At 30.6% G+C, this 22,067-nt stretch overlaps 1 long non-coding RNA gene across 1 annotated transcript; it reads right to left on the bottom strand.

Annotated features, from left to right (window-relative positions):
* Positions 1 to 4,601: 4,601 nt before the first annotated feature.
* Positions 4,602 to 14,381, bottom strand: LOC139495603 (uncharacterized). The gene is made up of 4 exons (XR_011657405.1): positions 14,267 to 14,381; positions 9,947 to 10,018; positions 8,266 to 8,817; positions 4,602 to 4,736 (listed from the first exon to the last, which is right to left on the bottom strand). It is a non-coding gene; the product is annotated as an uncharacterized lncRNA (long non-coding RNA).
* Between the last annotated feature and the right edge of the window lie 7,686 nt (positions 14,382 to 22,067).

Genomic DNA, 22,067 nt, shown 5'->3' with positions numbered 1-22,067 from the left:
TCTGAATTAAATTCGTTCATATGTGTCATGGCAGGACCATCTAGAGCGGAGTATACGGTCTGGGTTTTTTTAATCGTTGAAAGCCGTACGGTTGAAATTGATTGCGACATTCACTTTATTAAAAAAAAGTTGGTTGATAGTTGCGTCATTGGCAATCATACAAAACTTATAATTGTGGTATGGTTTTATTTTGTATTCTTGTTTTGCATTTACCTTATGAACTTTGTATGTATAGTATATATTATGTGTCTAAATAGGATAATGCCTGAAATACGTTGTTCGGCTGTGCTTTTTTCATGTGCTGATGATTTAGGTTGTTTTACGTGTTGGTTTTTATTCCGTAATTAGTCACCACTTCGGTGTTAGCATGCATATCTACATGTATTATATAGTCATTTTTATAAATTTACTGTTTGCAAAAGTATGAATTATTCTAAATATTCAGGTTTTTTTTCTTATCACAGGCAGATAACCTTAACCGTATTTGGCATAACGTTTTGGAACTTTTTGTCCTTAATGCTCTTTAACTTTGTGTTTGTTGTGGCTTTCGCATCTTTTTTATCACAGCGTGACTGGTGGGTCTTGTGTGTGCGAGGCGCGCGTCTGGCGTATCAAATTATAAGCCTGGTACCTTTTAATGGCTATTATTTGTGTTCTTTTCTCTCTATTGTACATGTATGTTCTCCCATTTATTTTAATTGTAGTGATGTCATATAATGTTGTCATTTAAATTTTATATTCAACATTGACATAAAAGTGGGAGGTTTCGCTAGCCACAAACCATGTTCAATCCACCAGTTTTTGTTAAAATGTCCTGTACTAAGTTAGAAAAATGGGCGTTGTTATATCATAGTTTGTTTCTCTTGGTGTTGCATTCTAGTATTTTGTTTCTGTTGTATCGTTGTTCTCCTCTTATATTTGATGTGTTTCTCTTAGTTTTAGTTTGTAATCGGGATTTTTTTTTTTTATCGATTTATGAATTTCGAACAGCGGTATACTACTGTTGCCTTAATTCTGTACACAGCAAGAAAAAATACAGTTGTTATACATCAGTTTGATGTGTCTAAGCTTTTGAATTTGCAATTTAATAAGGGACTCTCCGTTTTTAACTTTCCTAAGAGTTCAGTAGTTTTGTGATTTTATTTCATCTCTACATCAAATGCATATGCCATTTTTTCTTTTATGAAATATTTTTAAGAGGATTAAGATTATTGACTGCTGCATCACAGTTACTAATAATTGTATCTAATATATATGGTTTGTTTTGCTCACATCTGTTTTCATCATGTGAAATCATATGATTATACGAGTGTGAGGTTTTGTGTGCTATAAAACCCTGTTTAATTCTTTATTTCGTACAAACAAAAAAGTCTGTACAAAGTCAGTATGTAATATGGATTTTATCATGTATTAATCACTTTATCATATATCTTAACGGATAATTTTGTTTCAAATTGCCGTCTCAATGTATGAGTTGTGGACTGATATAACAATTCGATTTGACGTCACAGTGTATTCAGACCAAGGGGATACTTATCCAGTTGCACTGTAGAACAAGTACGGCTACAGCGCCGTCTTTGCACCTAGGTTTGAAAATATTGTGCAATTGTGTATGGTTCGCAACAAAAATGACAATGTAATCGAATAAAACTTGATGTATTGAACAATATCAACTATCAGTAAATCATTTTATCTTACACGCGGATATCTATCTTTTACGCATTTATGTTAATCTATCTTATTTTTTTTTAGTTCATGATATTTGAAATTAATAAAATTCGGCACATACATTTAATTAGATCCATTAATACCAACATCGCTTATATTTACCATTATACATTGAACGTATTAACATACAAGTTATAAATCTGATTAAAATGATCTGCCGTAAACATATATTTCTCCAAGTTACAACTAAAAAGCATTGATAACGAATCAATTATGTATTAAATGCATGATATCATATTTCAAAACATTTGCTTACACTAAATCTTAAATATACACACAATTTCTATCAGTATCAGGTACTTGTATTAAGTTAATATAATAAAGTATGATAGCACATCAGGTGAATATAAAAATACAGAACTGTCAGAAATCGAATTGTTCTGTAGTCAATTTATTCTGGTGTTGAATTCTCAGGAATGCGTCCATGCTTTATGCAGTAGCCCATTTTTCTCCCTATGAGATTGCATTTGAGTTATGTCAGGATATTCGACAACTAGACGTCAAATGATCAACTATGATCTCGCTCGATATAATTCGTCACTCCCTCATGACGCTACTCTGAAAATCTGTAAACAAAAGAGAATAGACAGAAAATCTTCGTTTTTTTATATAAAAGAGATAAGTCAATGAACACATGCTTGCATTAATCGAACACACTGACATACTGTTCCTCTGGCAGTAAAGGAATACAAGAAAGTCATTGCTGTCTGAGGAGTTCAGAAAACACATTTGAGGTGCTCTAAAGGGGAGAGATACAAACATGGACTATGCCAGGCTTGAAAAGGGTATGTGGTACATGTCTTTTGTTTTTTTGTCCATCATTATCAAATATTCAAAATAGTAAAGTAGTATAAATCTTATTCACAACAAGCTTAAAAATATTCTTAATTAAATTTATTGTTTGGCAGTTTTCGCAACACATTGATTCCTCTATCAGAAAACTTGGTTGAAGTATGCGTGGCAAAATCATATTGCAAAAAAAGAATTCAAATTTGCTTTCCCTTTGTTTCATACAATTGGATAAAGACATGTGTTTTGTCTTTTTCTTAATTTGCTTAGGGCGTATGTTTGCTTTAAGATCTTTTTTTTATATGAAAAACAGTTATTTCATCAATACATAAAGTCTGTCGGTATCACTTGTGGATAGATCATCATCGTTTCAATACTGATGCATCACGCATTTTTGTTATTGTACGTATGGTATATATTTTTTTTTCGTTCGTTTTTGGTAACGCGCCAGATTCATATGCATTTGTGTTTATCTTCGATTACATATGTGCTTGCTTTAATGGTCAATCAGATTATAGCACAATGCTGATTATTGTGTTCTTATATTTGACAGCTTTTACCTATAATCATGATTATTTTTATTTGTTTTATTTACACATTGCTGTCAAGATGTTGACATTTTATGATACTGTCATACAAGTCAGAGGTAGCGCTAGCTATAAAACCAGTTTTTAACTGTTATCTCCTTGTTTGAGCTTTTAATTTTGTCAATTGATAAGAACTTTCCGTTTTAAACTTTTCTTGGAGATCCATATTTTCTTTACCTTACGTTTCCTCCAAATACATTAATTTAAAGCCATTTATAAATATTTCAAAATAGAAACAAAACTAGATTCAATATATTGGATCATAAATGAATCCCACTGTTTATATAATTAGTAGTCGAAAATCTTTAATAACATATAGTCACAAAAAGATATGGTATGAAAGCCGATGAGACAACTCTCCATCCAAGTCACAATTTTGTAAAATAAAACTATTATAGGTCAAAGTACGGTCTTCAACACAAAACCTTGTCTTTTTCATGTAACATTATTTTTATCTTTGTCAGTTCAAAGCAATAATAAAAAAAACATACCAATTTGGTTAATTTGTGGTATGCCTTTCGTTATCTCTCTTTATTCTGCCATTGGTATATTCATATTATTAAGGATATTATTTTCTGATCAAACCGACGAAACTGTCTTCTAGTAATGCTACAGCTGTTAAATAAACTGTCAGCATACTTTAATACATGGTAAAGAAGATACGTATACTACCTATTCAAAATGACAAATACGAAAAACAAAATTTCTTTCAATCGTTGAAAATATTGATCACTTTGGCTTGTTCCGTAAGTCTTAATCGAGTTGTCTTCTTTAGTTAAATCAACTATTAGTTATTTGCGTTATTTGAATCAGCCTTTGCTTTTAATCATACATTTGAAAGTAAAAAATAAACGTATTAAAAAGTATATAACATATGTGTGAACAACATATTTTCGTACAACACACATTACAAAATTACAATAAGATAAATAATAAAGAAAGTGTTTAAAGAAATAGTTAAAATGCATTAAACATAAATCATTAACAAAAGCATTAAATATACCAGAAATGCAGTTTGAATTAAAATAAATGTAGATTAAAGTCAGCATCGAATATTAAATTATTAAATTAGTTCTCCTTATTAGTCATATAATTTGTTAATTAAAATGCGATTACTCGAAAGCTTTTTTATCATTTTAAGGTAGTCCCCAATATACTGACACTGAATTTTTTTCTTAAAATAATAGCGTTAAATACAACATTCAAACACAAAATAAGTGAACATTATCTTAATTTATGGATTTATTTTGATTTAAATAAACAAATTATAACTTCTATAAACAAATCTAGATTTAGTTTTAAAATGAAAAAAAATCAAATAAATTTAGAAATAGCATTAGATAGAGTAAATATAATATAAAATTTGTAATCATTCAGCAAACTGAAATCCTTGATCCTGCTGTTATTGTTGTCATAGCATTTATAACATGAAACATAAAGAATTAAACAAATATCATAACAATTCAAGTCTTTTTTGTCTATTTTTTTTAAGAAAACGCAAACCTGTTTGACAGTTATTACCTGTAAAGACATCTGGACTCAGACATGTGTACTTGGCGCCACCATTCCAAACACATGTGCCTTGAATTTGATACCGCTGTGGAATTCGTTCACATGGATTGGACAAAAGAGCTGAAAAATTATTTTTTTTAGCTCACCTGACCTGAAAGGTCAAGTGAGCTTTTGTCATCACTTAGCGTCCGTCGTCCGTCTTCGTCGGTCGTCCGTCAACTTTTACAAAAGAACTTCCCCTCTTAAACTACTTAGTCAAATTTAACCAAACTTGGCCACAATAATCATTAGGGTATGTAATTTAAAACATGTGTCCGATGTCCTGGCCAACCAACCAAGATGGTCGCCATGGCCAAAAATAAAACATAGGAATAAAATGTATATTTTTGCTTATATCTTTGAAACCAAAGCAGTTAGAGCAAATCTGACACACGTAAAATTGTTGATCAGGTAAAGATACATCTGCCTTGAAATTTTCAGACGAAGCAGACAATCCGTTGTTGGGTTGCTGCCTCTAAATTGGTAATTTTAAGGGAATTTTGCATATTTTTATTATTATCCTGAATACTATTATAGATAGAGATAAACTGTAAATAGCAATAATGTTCAGCAAAGTCAGATCTACAAATAAGTCGAATGATCAACATTGTCAGCCGACCCCGTAAGGAGTCATTGCCCTTTTTAGTCCATTTTTAACACATTTTCGTCTTTTTTTGTAATCTTATACAAGCATTTTCTTCTCTGAAACTACTGGGCCAAATTTAATCAAACTTGACCACAATCCCTATTTGGGTATCTAATTTGAAAAATGTGTTCGATGACCCCGCCTAACAAACAAAATGGCCGACATGGCTTAAATTAGAACATAGGTGTAAAATGCAGTTTTTGGCTTATATCTTTGCAATAACATTAACGGTACCAATTTTTCTGCACCAGATGCGCATTTCGACAAATAATGTCTCTTCAGTGATGCTCGTGGCCAAAATATGTAAAATCCAAAGTTTATATAAAAGATGTAGAGCTATATAATCCAAACTAATGCATTTAGGGCAAATCTTACGACGATATAAATGTTCTCTACTAAAGATCGATCCGCTCACAAATTTTCAGACGAATCCGAGAACCTGTTGTTATGCTGCTGCCCTAAAATTTGTTATTAAGGAAATTTTTGCAGTTTGATTATTATCTTGAAAACTATTATAGATAGAGATAAACTGTAAACAGCAATAATGTTCAGCAAAGTAAGATCTACAAATAAGTCAACATGACCAAAATTATCAGTTGACCCCTTTAGAAGTTATGTTTTACATAATCAATATTTAACAACTTTTTCGTCATTTTTGTTATTTGTACAAAATTCTTCTTCACTAAAACTACAGTGCTAAATTTAACCAATCTTGGCCACAATCATTACTAGGGTATCTAGTTTAAAAAACAGGTCCAATGACACAGCCTGCCAACCAAGAAGGTCGAAATGGCTAATAAAAGAACAAATGGATAAAATCCTGTTTTTGCTTATATCTCTGAAACTAAAGCATTTAGAGCAAATCCTACATGGGGTAAAAATGTTTATCAGATAAACACATTGTTGAATTGCTGCCCCTGAGTTTTTTGTTATTATCTTAGATATCGTTATAGTATCTAATAATATCCAATATTTAATACTATTTATTATAATGTTAATATCAAAAAAGAAGATGTGGTATGATTGCCTATGAATCAACTATCCACAAGATACCAAAATGACACAGACATTTACAACTATAGGTCACCGTTCGGTCTTCAACAATGAGCAACGCACATACCGCATAGTCAGCTATAAACGGCCCCGATATGAAAATATAAAACAATTCAAACGAGAAACTAACGACCTTGTATGTATAAAAAAATGAACGAAAAACAAATATGTAACACATAAACAAACGACACTGAATTACCGGCTCCTGACTTGGGACAGGCACATACATAAATAATGTGGCGGAGTTAAACATGTTAACCTTATCTCATACGACTTCAAAAGCATAAGGAAATACAGGTGAGCAACACAGGCTCTTGAGAGCATCTAGTTTAATTAGTTCAGAAGAATTTTTTTTAATCGAAAACTACGGAAATTATTGACAAATGTACACTCACTAGATCACTCTCTATCATCATGATATATGTATATACAAGTATTTTAATCTGCAGATGAAACTGTTAAAATGAACGAAAATATCTTACTCAATATGTACATAACCATTATACTTTTATTCACCAAAATCAAAGCTATATCTTTTGTTAGACAATTTTTTATTTCAGATATGGCATATATACAAAATATTGATTGCACTTCATGCCTTTGTTATTTGGTAAGCGGAAGTATTCTAAAATTTAATTATATCAGTGTTCAATGAATTGATGAAAGAATATCTATTATGATAATCGTTATACTTTAAACCTATAATGTATAAGGAAGAATTTCATAAATAAATGTGAAACCTATGTATTTCTTTACCCATGCGACTTTACATAACACCACAACAAAAAAAGGGATTGACCTTTCATTGTTGTGTAACGTAAGTCATCTTTGTCTCGTTGAATCTCGTGTTTGCGAAAATAATATTCTTCAGAATTTGTACATTATAATTGATAAATACTCATCATAAGCATTTACTTTCAAATAAAATACTTTACATTTAAAATTTAAATCATCAAATCGTCAGTTTTGACCATTTAGAACACGGGGTATATCTTCAAAAAGTATATCGAACACCTCCTCTCTATATATAATAGCTAGTTAAATGATTTAAATCTAAAATCAGACACTTTTATAATTTTAAACATTTAAACTTTTCATTCGCATTATTTTTTAAATGAATGAGTTTTAACACGTTGCGCTGAACACATGCATCGTTAAACGATTCTGATAAATTCCCCTTAAAACAAGTCCTTTATGTGACATGTGAGGCCCACCTAACAAAATAACTTCATTAAAGAGTTCAAGCAATACCTTTACGTATTAATTTATTGTTTTCGAAAGTTATATTTAAGTACAGACACCTAATTATTGATGTTTTGTCAAAATAGTTAAGCGTGAATTGTTCAAGTTAAAATAGTAGTCTTGTCTGATCAGGGAAAAGTCCGTGAAACCCGAAAAGAATATTAGAGAGGATGACTACAAACTGTAAAAAAAATATTTTGCTAAAATCTGTCATCGTCATATTTTTCATTTATTTTGCAAAATGCGAAAATGGCAACCACTAGCGGAAACCCTGATTGTTAACAGTAACACTCTTTCGATAAATCATGACCGGATGCATGTGTCATGGTGTATTTACTAGCAAGCAGATACATACTTAAAGTGAAGATGCTTCTTAATGTTGCTTCACAGAAGTGGACTGGTCACCATTTAAAAATCATAATTAAAGCAAGACCCATACATATATCTTATGACGTATTACAAAACAATATTTGAAAACAAGTGTTTTAACATACTTAAAATATTGATGAGAATGTATATAGTTAGGCTTGTGGAGCTACAATCATAATTTCTTTTTTATTATTGTTATATACTCTCATAATAAATGAAGGCCACTTGCTATAGTGATCATTTAATGAAAATCATTCCAAGTTTTTAGTTTGAATTATAATATTCATTTTAAAAACTTACCAGTGCAAACCATTGAAAGTATATCATTGTATCCTTGACCTACTAAGGCAGAATAATTTGGCAGCACAAATACATAACTTTCATTTGATGCTATCTTATTGAGTTGATCTCTGTCAACATTACTTCCGATACCTACTGCGAACACAATGACTCCAAGCTGATGAAGTAAACTTCCGCTATCTTGAACTGAAGATCGACCGTCTGTGAAAAATATTAAGATTTTTAGTGAGAAGTCACGAGTTTCATTGTAGGTTTGAAACATATTGTTTCGTGCGAAATTTAATGCTATTTCAAAATCTTCATTACCGGAATTGAAATTTATATTGTCTATTTTAGATTTAATGCTGGCTTTATCGTTGCAGCAACTGAAATAAAAACCATTCCCTATAAGCTGATGGAACGCAAATACACTAATTTTTACAAAACTGTTCCCAATATCAAAGGCGTCCACAAATTTCTTGACAAATTCGAGATTGATATTGAAGTTAGTTTGACCGACACTTCCTGATTCGTCAATAAGAAATCCAATATCTGCTGGCTGATTGGAGCATACTGGAAAACAAAATTAAAAAGTCAACTGATGTATAAATAATGGTATATACATATGCATACTTTGAGGAATATATAGTCATCAACAATAACCATGTTTCTACACAATATGACAAGTCCATACTCTGTAAATGCGTGTAACTATTAAAAAGATAAAAGTCTAAGATTAACTACTTTACTCATTATCACACACTATATCATTGAAAAAGTGAAAAACATCAACTACTGACTAATCCATAGTAGGATAGGAAAAATGCAGGGCTTATTATGTTGAACGCATCTATCCCATTTAACTAAAGATTAGAGATACAACAGATACAGTTAAATCTTCCTCATATCTTGACTTACATCCAGCAATTCACAATGAGGGTCGCTTGATAACAAAACTTTACGACAAAAGAGATGTTTCCAGCTTCCCAATTGTGAACTGTTCATATCTATGAAGCAACAATCCTTCAGCGCTTTCCTATGGAATATTAATTTTTCAATTGATACGATATTCCCGGTCTTATATTTCCTTATCTTGATTTGCTCGCTAGAGGGTTGCCGCTCACAAGTAACACGAGTAAGTTATTAAACCATGAGTTCTAAATGGTTGAGTTGAAATCGTCTATTCGTTATTTTTACGGACGCCATCACGAGTTGGTTGACCTGTATGGTATATCCGTTTCACAAATGATATTGGATATGTCACTAATTATTAAACTACACAATCCGTTTCTATTCACGAATGTGCTTACCGTATTATACTATTTAGCGGATTTGTGACGGGTGTCACATGTGCAGCAGAATCTGCATACACTTTTGCAGCATCTGCTATCATCTGGGGTTCGTATTACTTAGACTTTAGTTTTCAATGTCATGTCTTGTATACTATTATTTGTCAGTTTGACTTTTTCTTTCTTAACCATTGCGTTTTCAGTTAATTTTCAAACTTTGAGTTTGAATATCCCTCCTTTATCTTGCCCCTCTTTTATCCTCTTTTATCCATCTTCCTTTCAAATTTTTATTACAAGTCGTATATATTACAAATCTTACATAAACGAACATTGATGAGGTAAATCACTTAGGTCTAAAATAATGATATTAAAAAAAACAATAAGAAATTAAAGAATTACTGAAACAAACATACCCTCAACAGCCTGAATAACTGACAGAAGAAAGGGGAAAAGAACACAGACAATCATCATTTTTATGAACCTTGCTGAAAAAAAAAACACATTGTTAGTATAAATGTAGTACATTACATCATTTTTTAAGAATATGAATCAAATACATGAAACTGCCAATCAACATTATATATTTTTTTTTTAAATTATGTGTTTGGTTTCATTTCCACTACATATTATCAACGTGAAAATGATCTCGCACTATTGAACTGATAAACAATTTACTGGATACGTCTTTGTATACCATCTCGTGTTCAATAAAGCACAAACTTAACTGTTGTTTAAAACACATTTAAAATAAAACGTGAACAGTATGTATGAAAATATATGTTCTGACCATTAAAAACAACTTTTTAAACTTCTAAATACTTATAACTACATGTTTTCGTTATGGCCATGAAGACACGATTACTGTCGAGTTTTTTTCTTTTATTTACCCGTGCACATCATTATGGAAACGTGTGTCATAATGTACGTTTCAATACATGCAATTCATTTTTAATTGAAAGTTAGCCAATCAACATAACGTATAATAATGAAAACATACTCTAATGTAATTATACATCTTTACAAATAAGTCGATGTTCCTTTCCTGCATGACACACGAAATTGTGTCGCTTTTAAACCACGCAGTAATGAAATATGACGTACAAATGGTTTCAGTGATATTCATAAAAAGAACAAACAACTAGAACACGACCAATAATACGTTTTTTTCATTACTAAAGCTTTTCATTTAGTCGTGGTTTTCCAAGAATGATACGCATCTAGGCGCATGGTCACGAGAAACTATTTAAAACAGATTTCAGTGAAATTATTCGTGTCACTGCAGCTATAATATAGACAAACGCAATTAAAATGTTTAATGGCGATTTTACTAACATCAAACCAACACTGTTTGCACATATCGTGTCAGGTGATTTTATATAATGTTACAATCAAACCTGGAATGGATCTGAATATTTTCAAAGCTGTCATTCCCCTTTGTAAAATAATCATTTTTAAAATAGATGGTTTACTTTTATAAATTGTTATTTGGATGGAGAGTTGTCACATTGGCACTCACACCACATCTTCCTATATCTATAGAAATATGTGGTATTTGACAATGAGACAACCTTCAATCTAAGTCGTAAACACAGTAGGTATAGTGTCCGGCTAGTATCGTGGTTTTTCGAATGATTTGATCGCGCTTTTTCGAGTGTGACAACTTTTTTTCGAGTGAAATTGATTTATAATGTAAACAAACAGGCTTCTTTTCTAACAAGACGTGATATAGAAGCTTGAGTTTGATATACAAGGTAATACATGATATATGAGTATTTGAGATATAAAAATAGTATCATTCTGACATTGCTTTTCATTTAAAAAAAAATACCGAATAAATCTATTTTCTTACACATACCAATGCAAATGTCGACAGAAATACATACATGGAATCTATATATCCTTAGATATACAGGCACATTACAAAAAATATTGTAATTGCATTGAAAAAGACATTGTGAGACTAAATTCAGTTTTTCATGTCCGGTTTTTTTCGAGAACAGTCCGGGCTTTTTCAAGGGTGTCCTTATTTATAGAGTGATTATACACATTTCTTATATTGATAGCTAAAAATGTTATGTGTTTACGTTTAAAAATTATAAAATAAAGGCTCAAATTAGGTACTTTCAAGGCACATGGTGTATCAACACTTGCATTTTATCATGAAACCAGTATCGTTCATTTGCATATATTCTTTTTCTCACATCTTATAAATGGCATGTACAGTATTTATCCGGGATGTCAACAACCTAATGTGAGTGTTCCGGACCATATAAGTATTAGGACCTCACGGGATAACTATTACTGGACAGCAAAATATCGACTTGGAAGATAACTTCCAAAAATATCTAAATGAACTGTTAAACAAGAGTTCAACTGTTTAACAATGGGTTACAACTTGTAACTTGTGCTGTCATGGTTAGCCTTTGACCTATCAAATAACATTTCATGTAACCGTCATTGTTATAGAAAAGTTTATTGTATTATTGAATCGTTTCTTATGTATACCTATATGGTCCAAAGTTGGGTATCCCCCTGGGCAATTATTTTTTTTAGCAATCTCTTTCGCCAAAACAATATATTTTTCGCCACTTTATTACTTTTTTCGGCAAGAAACATAAATATATCTTTCGATTAAATTTTTCCTTTTTTTCTACCCCACCCCACCCCTTAACCGTTAGTTTTCCCGTTTGAATGGTTTTGAACTAGTTAACTATAAAACGACTAAATGCTACAACTATGAGGAGGACTCTGATTATGTAAAATATAACAATTGGTCATACAGCAACTAAACGCCATGATAACTTCCTTTCAATAAAAGAAAAGTGTCTAAAAAATGGAAAATATGAATATTAATCAAGGCATTACAATGTTGTTCCTGGTGTCGTTCGAAACACTGGACAATCTAGCTGGTGATAGCATACAATATACACATTTTGCACTTGTCTATCATTGCCTAAGGATCATATTTAGGCTAATGAACTATTCATTGCATTGCTGATTTTAGCACTGAAAAGTAGTTGTATAACGCTGTCAAAACAGAATATTTGCATTAAATTGAAAAAAAAGATTCATTTTCATATGTTGTTGATGACTTTTTGGGACTATATGATATTGTCCTTCACTTAATTACTTTTATAAACTAGAAAAAGATCATTTTTTAAAGTTTAAAATACCTTAATTTTTTTGTAAAAAAACCGGACCATTTGTCTACAAACCCGGACGCTTTCACAGTTGCTCTAGAAAAAACCCGGACAATAACAAACAGTGATTTGTTGTTTTAAATACAAGGAAATTTAGCTTCTTTGTTGATTCAAACATATATAGTATTCAATATAAGATGGGTAGTAATGTTAAAAACTATTATAATTACGAAATATCCGTTAATTAAACTTATCGCATGTTTTATCACTCGAAAAAGCCCGATCTACACTTGAAAAAAATGGACCAAATCACTCGAAAAACCACGATTCTAGCCAAACACTATACCTACCATGATATAGATTAAACTCTTAAAACATTATATCCGACTTGTATTACGTTATTATGTATCTGTCCTAAGTCAGGAGTCTGCAACTCACTGGTTGTCTTTGTTTCTGTGCTATACATTTCTTATCGTTCTTTTTCTTTTTTAAGTTTCGAGTCAGGAGCTTGTATATCTGTGGCAGTTTTTTTTTTTGCTGTGCTACACATTTGTTTGTGTTTGTTTATATTTGTACATGCAATAGGCCGTTAGTTTTTTTTCATATTAGTCATATCGGGGCATTTTATAGCTGATTATGCGGTATTGGCTTTGCTTATTGCTGAGGGCCGTACGGTGTCCTAAAATTGTTGATTTTTGTGCTACATGTATATGGTCTCTTGTGAAGAGTTGTCTCATTGGCAATCTCAACACATTATTTTGTATACATGTACGTAAAATAAAGTTTAGATCAACATTTCCGTATCAGGTTAATATTTTTTCTAGTGGTTATGATTTACTAATAAAAATCAGTCTGCTTATTTGTATCCTTTTAATGTTTGTTAAATCAATTTTCAAAGAAACAACAAGCCGATAAATGAGCAGAAAAAAAACCAAAGGCCACCAATTGGTCATCAACACAGCAAAAACACCTGCACCTTGAGTCGTCCGTTGGCTGTTTGCATTTACATAATTTACAAACACGAAATAGTCGATTTTTAATTTCATATTCCATATTGCAGTTTTAAAGGATAACTGTTGTATTTACTAACCCATTTTAAATTAAGCATATTAGCAATGCTCTATTTTAGGTGTTTACTTTAAAAAGTACTGCTTTGATTATAATTGCGTGCTTGAAAAATATAAGTTTTAAAGGTGTGTTAAGGTCGATTTCTGGCTTTAAATCAACTAAAACAAATGTCGTTAAGGAAGTGATGTTTCTCGAATTATAAGTTTTTCTACATATTATATATGTATATATTTTCGTTTTTATATACCATTTATTCTTTAAAACATTAACAAACATTACCCATATTACACCTGGCATGCATGCTAAGATATTATTTTTTTTTTAAAATGAAAGGATGTTTCGTTCAATTTTTTTGTCGATTAAGATGAATATTTTGTTCGTAATTATGATTTTTTTTTTAAATTATTGTATTTTTATGTTTATACTTATGTTCAGCATAACCATATCTTTACTGAAGCTCAATAAACTGTAGAGGTTTATTCTAAGTATATGCAGTTAACGTTTATACATACTGTATAGTCTTACCTGCTCATAAACTAGATTATGACTTGTCCGCTTGAGGCTCAACTTTAGAATTAATTTAGTTACACAGTATACTAGGATTTATACCAAACAATACATAGACTATATATACCTGTTTACACCATTTCAACTATTTTTAAATGTGTTTTCTTAGAAAAATGCTATATATATCGACTAGAGACAGTGGGAGAAAGGACTATTTCAATAACATGAGTAAAACTTCCTTGATAAAACGGTTTTCCAACATGATATAGCCATCACATTTGACGTATATAGGATTTCCTTTGTACTCTACGTTTCACTTAAGCCATACAATGAACGAATAAAATTGTTGACATTTAAAAGCCAACTACTGCAAATCTACCCTATAATGATTTTGTTTATGTTGCAGTCAGTAGTAAATAAACTCATCATAGATACCAGGACTTTATATAGTATATACGACAGACGCGCGTTTCGTCTACAAAAGACTCATCAGTGACGAATCCAAAAAAGTTAAACAGGCCAAATAAAGTACGAAGTTGAAGAGCCTTTGAGGATCAAAATTCCTAGAAGTTTTGCCAAATACAGCTAAGGTAATCTATACCTGAGGTAGAAAAGCCTTAGTATTTCCAAAATTTCAAAAAATTGCAATCAGTAAATTTATAAATATAACCATATCAATGACAATTCATGTCAGCACAAAAAATGAAGATATATTTGAGAATTTTAAGGACGTTCAAAATTGTAGTTAACCCTTGAAAAACATACATTACTGAACTGTCTCATTATACTTCAAGAAACCCATTTAAGGAACTTTTCTAAAAAATATATTATATACTCGAGATATGTTTTAGACCGAAATTTCATTATCACAATATTTAATTGATTTTTAATTACCATTGTTTATCAGGTTTTATCATTTTAACAAAGGCCTGCTTCAAATAAGTATACATGAAGCTATACGCTACCATTATCATTTTTTCTTATTTAGTATCAGATCCAAAAAATTTCATTAAGGAAAAAGTATATCATAAAAAATGCATTTTTTTTAAAGATTGTATCGTTAATTGTTTATGATCTTTAAATTGTATCGTATCTCCATCACAACACTTAACAAATATAAGTGTTAGAACATGAGGTGCTCATATCATAATTGATAAGATAAAAGCAAAAAAATACATTGTCCAGATTGATTGAGATTAACATTATGCTGTAAGCCATTAAAGATGTTTAGATCTTAATGCATGTCTCTGTTGGCAAGAATTTCATCTTTTTATGTCGTCTTCTTTACATGTTAATCAAAATTGATTTCAAATGAGAATAATGATTAAAAGTTTAAGTTTAAAGTCGACAACATATGCATTTAACTGGATACACCATGTGAGTCAGGCGAAATTAATATGTGATAATGTACAGCTTATTCAAATTTATTTATGTCTGATAGCATGAAGATCAGTGTCAATATTTTTTTATTTGCTTCAAACATTCATATTTTTCTTTGTATATCTATAATTATCCTGCATGCCTTACACTGCTTGATAATGTTACCTGCTTTATACACTAAATTAAACGTCTTCCGTATGAGGCTCAATTTTAGAATGAATTCATTTATAAACTATTGTAATATTTTTGCATTGTTACACGGCTGATATAATTCATCTGTTTACATAATTCATTATTCATGTTATTGTACATACTCCTTACAATATTTAAAGGTTACTTTTACGTGAAAAGAAGTATCTAATTCACCAGAAACATTGAGAAGTCACTGTGTAATGTTTAACTACATAAATCACTTATTGTTTCTATCGAGCGTGATAAATCATGTTAAGAAAACGCAGTAATAAAAAAAACTACGAAATAGCATATAAGGTTTCGGTGATACACTCCGTGTCACTTCAGCCATATAATAAGCACAATCATTGTTTGGAAAAATTTAAGTTGATGATTTTATAAACTGAATGCATTTAGCAGTCAGTAGTAAAACAATTTTAGGATTTCATAGCAATAGATTAGCTGCTTTAGATCTTCCTAACCAAACCATATGAAATGAATAGAAATCGATTAGTATTGAATGTACTATCAGGTAATCATCGTGTTGTAAGTTCTTCAATAATTATATTTGACTTTGATATTATTCAAAATAAGATTGTGATCATAATTTACGTTTCAGATTATTTCACGTCTGGTAAATTATCTATTGCTTACACAAATCTAATTACTCTTATTCCTTTAATGTTTGTCAGGTTCCTCAAATACTTTTGTTACCTGCTCTTTGTTTTATTAACATCGACAGCTTAAAATTTATGCTTTCTAACTAGCGTAAAGCTAAATTTCCTGGGGTTTTCTTTGTATTTGTAGCTTGTGTAAGGTCTATTTTGTTTTAAAAAAAAGACAATGACCACAATCATCGACCAAAGTTGTTATAAAATATTATATCAGGAACACATGCACACCAGAATATCCTGAGATTTGACCAATAGCATAGCTTGTATAAATGATAGGTTTGTAAGTAAATAGAATAATGGGTTTGTTAAAAGCAAATTTAGAAATGAACATGAACATATGATATTGCAATTTTTACCCTTTTTAAAACACGACACAACGAAATACAATGATTAAATATCACTATGAAAATGTAACATACAATGTACGCTAGATAAAAGTAAAAGTGTAATTTGCGATACAAACTGTTCATCTACATTTCGTTTTACGTCTTTAAATTAAAAATAAAATATACCCGTGTTTGCTTCTTTATAATTGAAATTGTAAAGACTTGAACAATTATAGACATCTAAATATTTCTGATACTAATATGTTAATGTTTGTGTTAATAAACAGCATGGAATGCAACCGATACTTGTTGGTTGCATTGATTAAGGACACGGTGATTGGAAATCACTCATTTCACAATGTTCAAATATCGCACAGTATTAAGTTAATAAGCGATTGGTCGGTTATAATATATAATAATTTTGGGTGAATTTAAATGTGTAAATGTATTATCGGACTGGCTTCCAATGCCTATTTAAAATGCCAAATATTGTAGTAATCAATTATTAATCCACGATCTCAGCCTATAATTCCATAAAGTCAGTTTAACTGTTTCGTTAAAAAGGCAACAAACTTGAATTTTCCTAAATAAGACAGGGGAACTCTAGACTTCTCTAGCATTTGTTCTAGTATTCCTCCATTTAAAATAACATTGTCAATGTAGAAACGGTGCTTTCTGCTCAAAATTGGCAACATGTGTGTAACGTTAAGAATACATGTTTCTAACAAATTTTCGACACACACTAACTTGTTTTGTTTGTTATTACAATTTGAAATGGAAACGGGGGAAAAAGACAAGAACCAGGCCAAAGAGCATTAAACAGCAACATAGTTAGTGCACTACTCACATGTAGGCAGACTTTAACATATGTTATAGAAGCGCTTATAAGAAAAAAAGGAAAAGAAACGAGCATTCTCCCATGCGAGCTTTAAGAATATTTTACCACTTTTTACATACAGTACCTTTATTGAACTTGTTTCCTTCTATCGCATCTTAATAGAGAAAACTGTGTTAAATCGGCCTCATACCTTAATCTACATCTGTCAATTAAGAATGATTTTGACGTTTAAGATGTAGAAAGCTTCCAATCTTGGAACTGTCTGTTGCATGTATCAAAGTACAAGAATGGACTACAATTGTATTTTAAATACTTATTGCTTTGATATAAGATTTCTAATTACAGGGAATCGTCAGAAACAAAAGCATCAATTAAACGAGCGTGGCATCACCAAATAAGAGGTATCATCTAACGTGTAAATACCATTGCAAACATTAACGGGTGTAACTAGTAAAGCATGGTCTACTTAACAATCAGAGGCAACTAAAATTATATACATCTTTTAAAGATAAGTGCTGATATGCGTTTTATTTTTCTAACTAACCTTTTTCGTGTTGTCGTGGTTTTGTTTTGTATTTTGCAATGATGTGTAGCTTTTGTATCGATTACGGAGTTCTGAATACCCCCGTTTTATGTTTGAATACTTTGTTATCATCTACATCACGCATTGGTATTGGTGTGTTCCTACAAAAGAATGTTATCTTTATAATATGAAAACTGAAGACATCAAATATATCATAGATCAGAATTTTTAGTTCTTCTTCAACATTGATTTCAAGAAAAAAAAACAGATATTGAATTAAGTCACCCTTGTTGTTTCAGCATAATTCTTAATTTCAAGATGAAAAATATTTCGACTTACTTATGTTATTATTTCTGTGACTGCATCTTACGGCGCACATTTTTAGAATGAAGCGCTTCCGCGCTTCATTCAAAATGTACTTCGGTCAACGCTTTTACACCCCAATGAAGTTACAAAAAGAAGCATTCAACATGTTCAATTCTTAATTAAAAGACAATTGGCTTTTAAAATTATCTGAAATTGAAATTAGATATTTCCTTTTTACTTGATTAACTGTCCATCTTTAAAGAAGAAAAACACTATTAAATAACGCAAACTTCAACAATCCGCCCTTTGACAAATAAATCAAATGTTATTAATACACATGACAGATACCATTTTAGAATTCTAACGATTTCAAATAATGTCATGATTTAACAATGAAGGTAATATCTCACCCGGATTATGATATATAACAGGCTAATTTTCATTCAATTGTCAGAATGTAATTCCAAAATTAGATCAAATTTGGGTTCATAATAGAGTATAACATTACACAGATAAAATATAAACAATTCAGATACATACATTTTTATGTTACCTTTTAAAAATCTATTTGTAAAGTTACAGATCATCTTGCTATATGTAATTTGAAGCAGACATATACATATCGTGATAAAATTTCCCTCAACCTATTCATTTAATTTAAACAAACAAAAAAGAGAAAGATAAACAAATAATAAATCCCTATGATACTGAATATTTGAGCCATATCAAACATCAGTGAAAGCCAGTATTTGACAACAAGCATCGACTACAAAGCCGACTTCACGATGTATGCCCCTGATCTAGGGTAGACAAAAAAAATGCGGGAACCGATATATCTGTTGAGATCAACAAACATTTGATAGAACATGTAATCTCAAAAGACAAATGACCCAAATTATTATGTAATATAGATTAAAATATTGTAATCGAAAATTCACATAACAACAACTTTATCGTACGAAATACACGAAAGAGAGGTAAATTTTTTTCAAACAAACAACAAGAACAATAAAATATTGTACGTATTGATTACTCGAATGAACTTAATATCTGATGGCTGGCTTATAACTTGGTATATATTTTAACCTCCTTGTAAATGCTGTAGTTTACCGGAATAAAATTAATTAGAATGTACTTGAAGTAGCTGTCCCTAGTCAATTAATTGTCAAACATATCAGTCTCTTTTAACATAATAATATAAAACCTCTGATGGAGTCTAAGGGAAATTAATAAATGTTCACATTTTGATTAAACGTATGTTTAAAACAGACCACCATTTTCCCAAACCAGACTGAAGATGTTGAGGTTATTATAGTTCTATATTCATCTGATATTATTATTGTGTCAACAGAATGTGTTGTTGTCGGTTTCTTAAAAATGTCATAGCGTAGAGCTTTCTAATTTTCAGAATAGTTTTTTTTGTTCTATGATTTCTTTTAACATAGTCCATATTTCAAAACCAAGACCACAGTTATTTTCCTAATTATGTTAAGATCCTACAAACTTTCCTATACATATCATATTAAATTCGTACATTCTTAATGTTTTTCATAGTGATTGTGCACTATTACAGAAAAGGATTAACAGAAACTAGACATATGTTAACTTTTTGGGATATTGACATATAAAATCTATCGAAAAAAGTTGTAATGCTGTTTATATTCATAACTTGGAATTCATGATTGATACGATAAGGGTAGTATAAGCTGTGGCAAACACTAGACTGCGCGTGGGGGAAAAAAGAAAAGTTTTTATTAAATTAATTTACTGTTTTATTTTGTTATACATGAATAAAATACCGACTAAACTGTGAAATTTGAATGATTTGTTTTTTTGGGGTGGGGTTTCTATTTGAAATTATGCAGAGTTGTCTTTCTTATCATATTTAAAACGATTAAATAGTGCGTGTGTCTCTTAACTGTTCATCGGATAAATTTATAAATAGAAAGAAAAATTTCAATCATACTATATAACAATAACGGATAACGTCTGTGTAATTTATATGAATGTTTAACTTATATATACAAAACAATATAAAATGATAGAGTCCACCGTTTTCCCTTGACGATGGATCATTGTAAACACAGGGCCCCTTGTGTATACTTCGTTGGGTTATACAAGGTAAATCATATCCATATGATATTTAATAAATGTATTTCAAGTCTTAAAAATAAAAGATATGACGTTAATCTTATTTTCAAATAAAAAACCCACTAAAGGTTTACTGTTTGCATATATCTGATATACACTTGATATTAAAAGCAAGCCTAATTTATAGGAAACCATGGCAAGGATACCAATGTGACATTCCTTAGGCAAGTGAAGTGCCTCATTTAGATAATCATACTCTGTGTACATCATAATAGTAGGAGTATTGAGAGATCAGGGGGGTATACATTGACCTGTGTTCTTTGTCTTGACATTTTGACAATTTTTAGTTGAAACTGACAATCTAAGCCCTCTGTAGATATCGAAGATGTCATTATTCTGGGAAATCCTTTTGCTACAGTGTTTATATATACAGAGTCTATAATTTTGTCGTAGTTTATGGACAATAAAAGACTAGTAGAGTCTAACCTTTATTTAAGCTGTCTCCGTTTCCACTATATGTTTTGAATATTAAACTGGCATTTTTAGCTCTCCGTAAACATATTTATTCAGACCTCCAACGACAATAAAGACGACGTCATTATGGGAAATCCTTTTGGTTTCTTTATCCAATTTCCTTTTTGTCTCTTCAACTTTGGTATTGTTTGGCTTTATTAATATTTTGATATGAGCGTCACTATTGAGTCGTATGTAGACGAAAAGCGCGTCTGGCGTACTAAATTATAATCATGTAACCTTTGATAACTATTTGCATTTTCATATTAAGTAACAACTTTCATAATATTAGGGAGATTATGGGATCAGGAGTGTATCTGCGTCATTTAAGCGGCCCATGTATGTTTTGACTATATATTTCTTTCTACTGAGGCTGTGTATGCGTATATTTTTTAATGTGATCAACGTGAACGGTTTTTTTTATAATTCTAGAAATAGCATATAAAAAAAAGTATAGCTTTGATGTTGTTTTATTGAAAAAGCTCGATTTACAGAAGTATTTGTAAACTATGAGTATCATGCGTTTCTTGTTTTTGAATATTTGAATATTGATCGTTTTCAACAAAATTTGAATATCGAACCGACTAATGGCAGCCGGTTGGAGATTGAATATTGAATAACGAAACGGCTGCTTACTTCACATTTATATCATAATTGTGGTTAATTAAACAAGTTGCTTCATAGATTTTTTTTATTCGATTTGATGTTAATGGTATGCTCACCAATTGTTAAAAATTATCATACACAACTTTTACCATGTTCTATCCAAAAAAGGAAGCTGTTATTCAAAGGTTTGAAAAATCAAGGTGTTGCAGTACTTTTTTCATGTGTATAGATTACAACTGATATGTTTATTTTATATATAAATCTCGCAATTTTTATAAGAACTAAAGCAAGCAACAATATTTCAAACAATCCTAATCAAGTAGTAAACGTTTATTGTCAAAATTTTAACGGAGCTATGAAAACGGTCATACCAGAGGAGGTTTAGCTTGTT

The sequence above is a fragment of the Mytilus edulis genome, chromosome 11 (assembly GCF_963676685.1).
Source record: "Mytilus edulis chromosome 11, xbMytEdul2.2, whole genome shotgun sequence".
Lineage (NCBI taxonomy): Eukaryota > Metazoa > Mollusca > Bivalvia > Mytilida > Mytilidae > Mytilus > Mytilus edulis.
The sequence above is the reverse complement of the archived record's forward strand: the minus strand, read 5'-3'. Positions and strand labels throughout refer to the sequence as shown.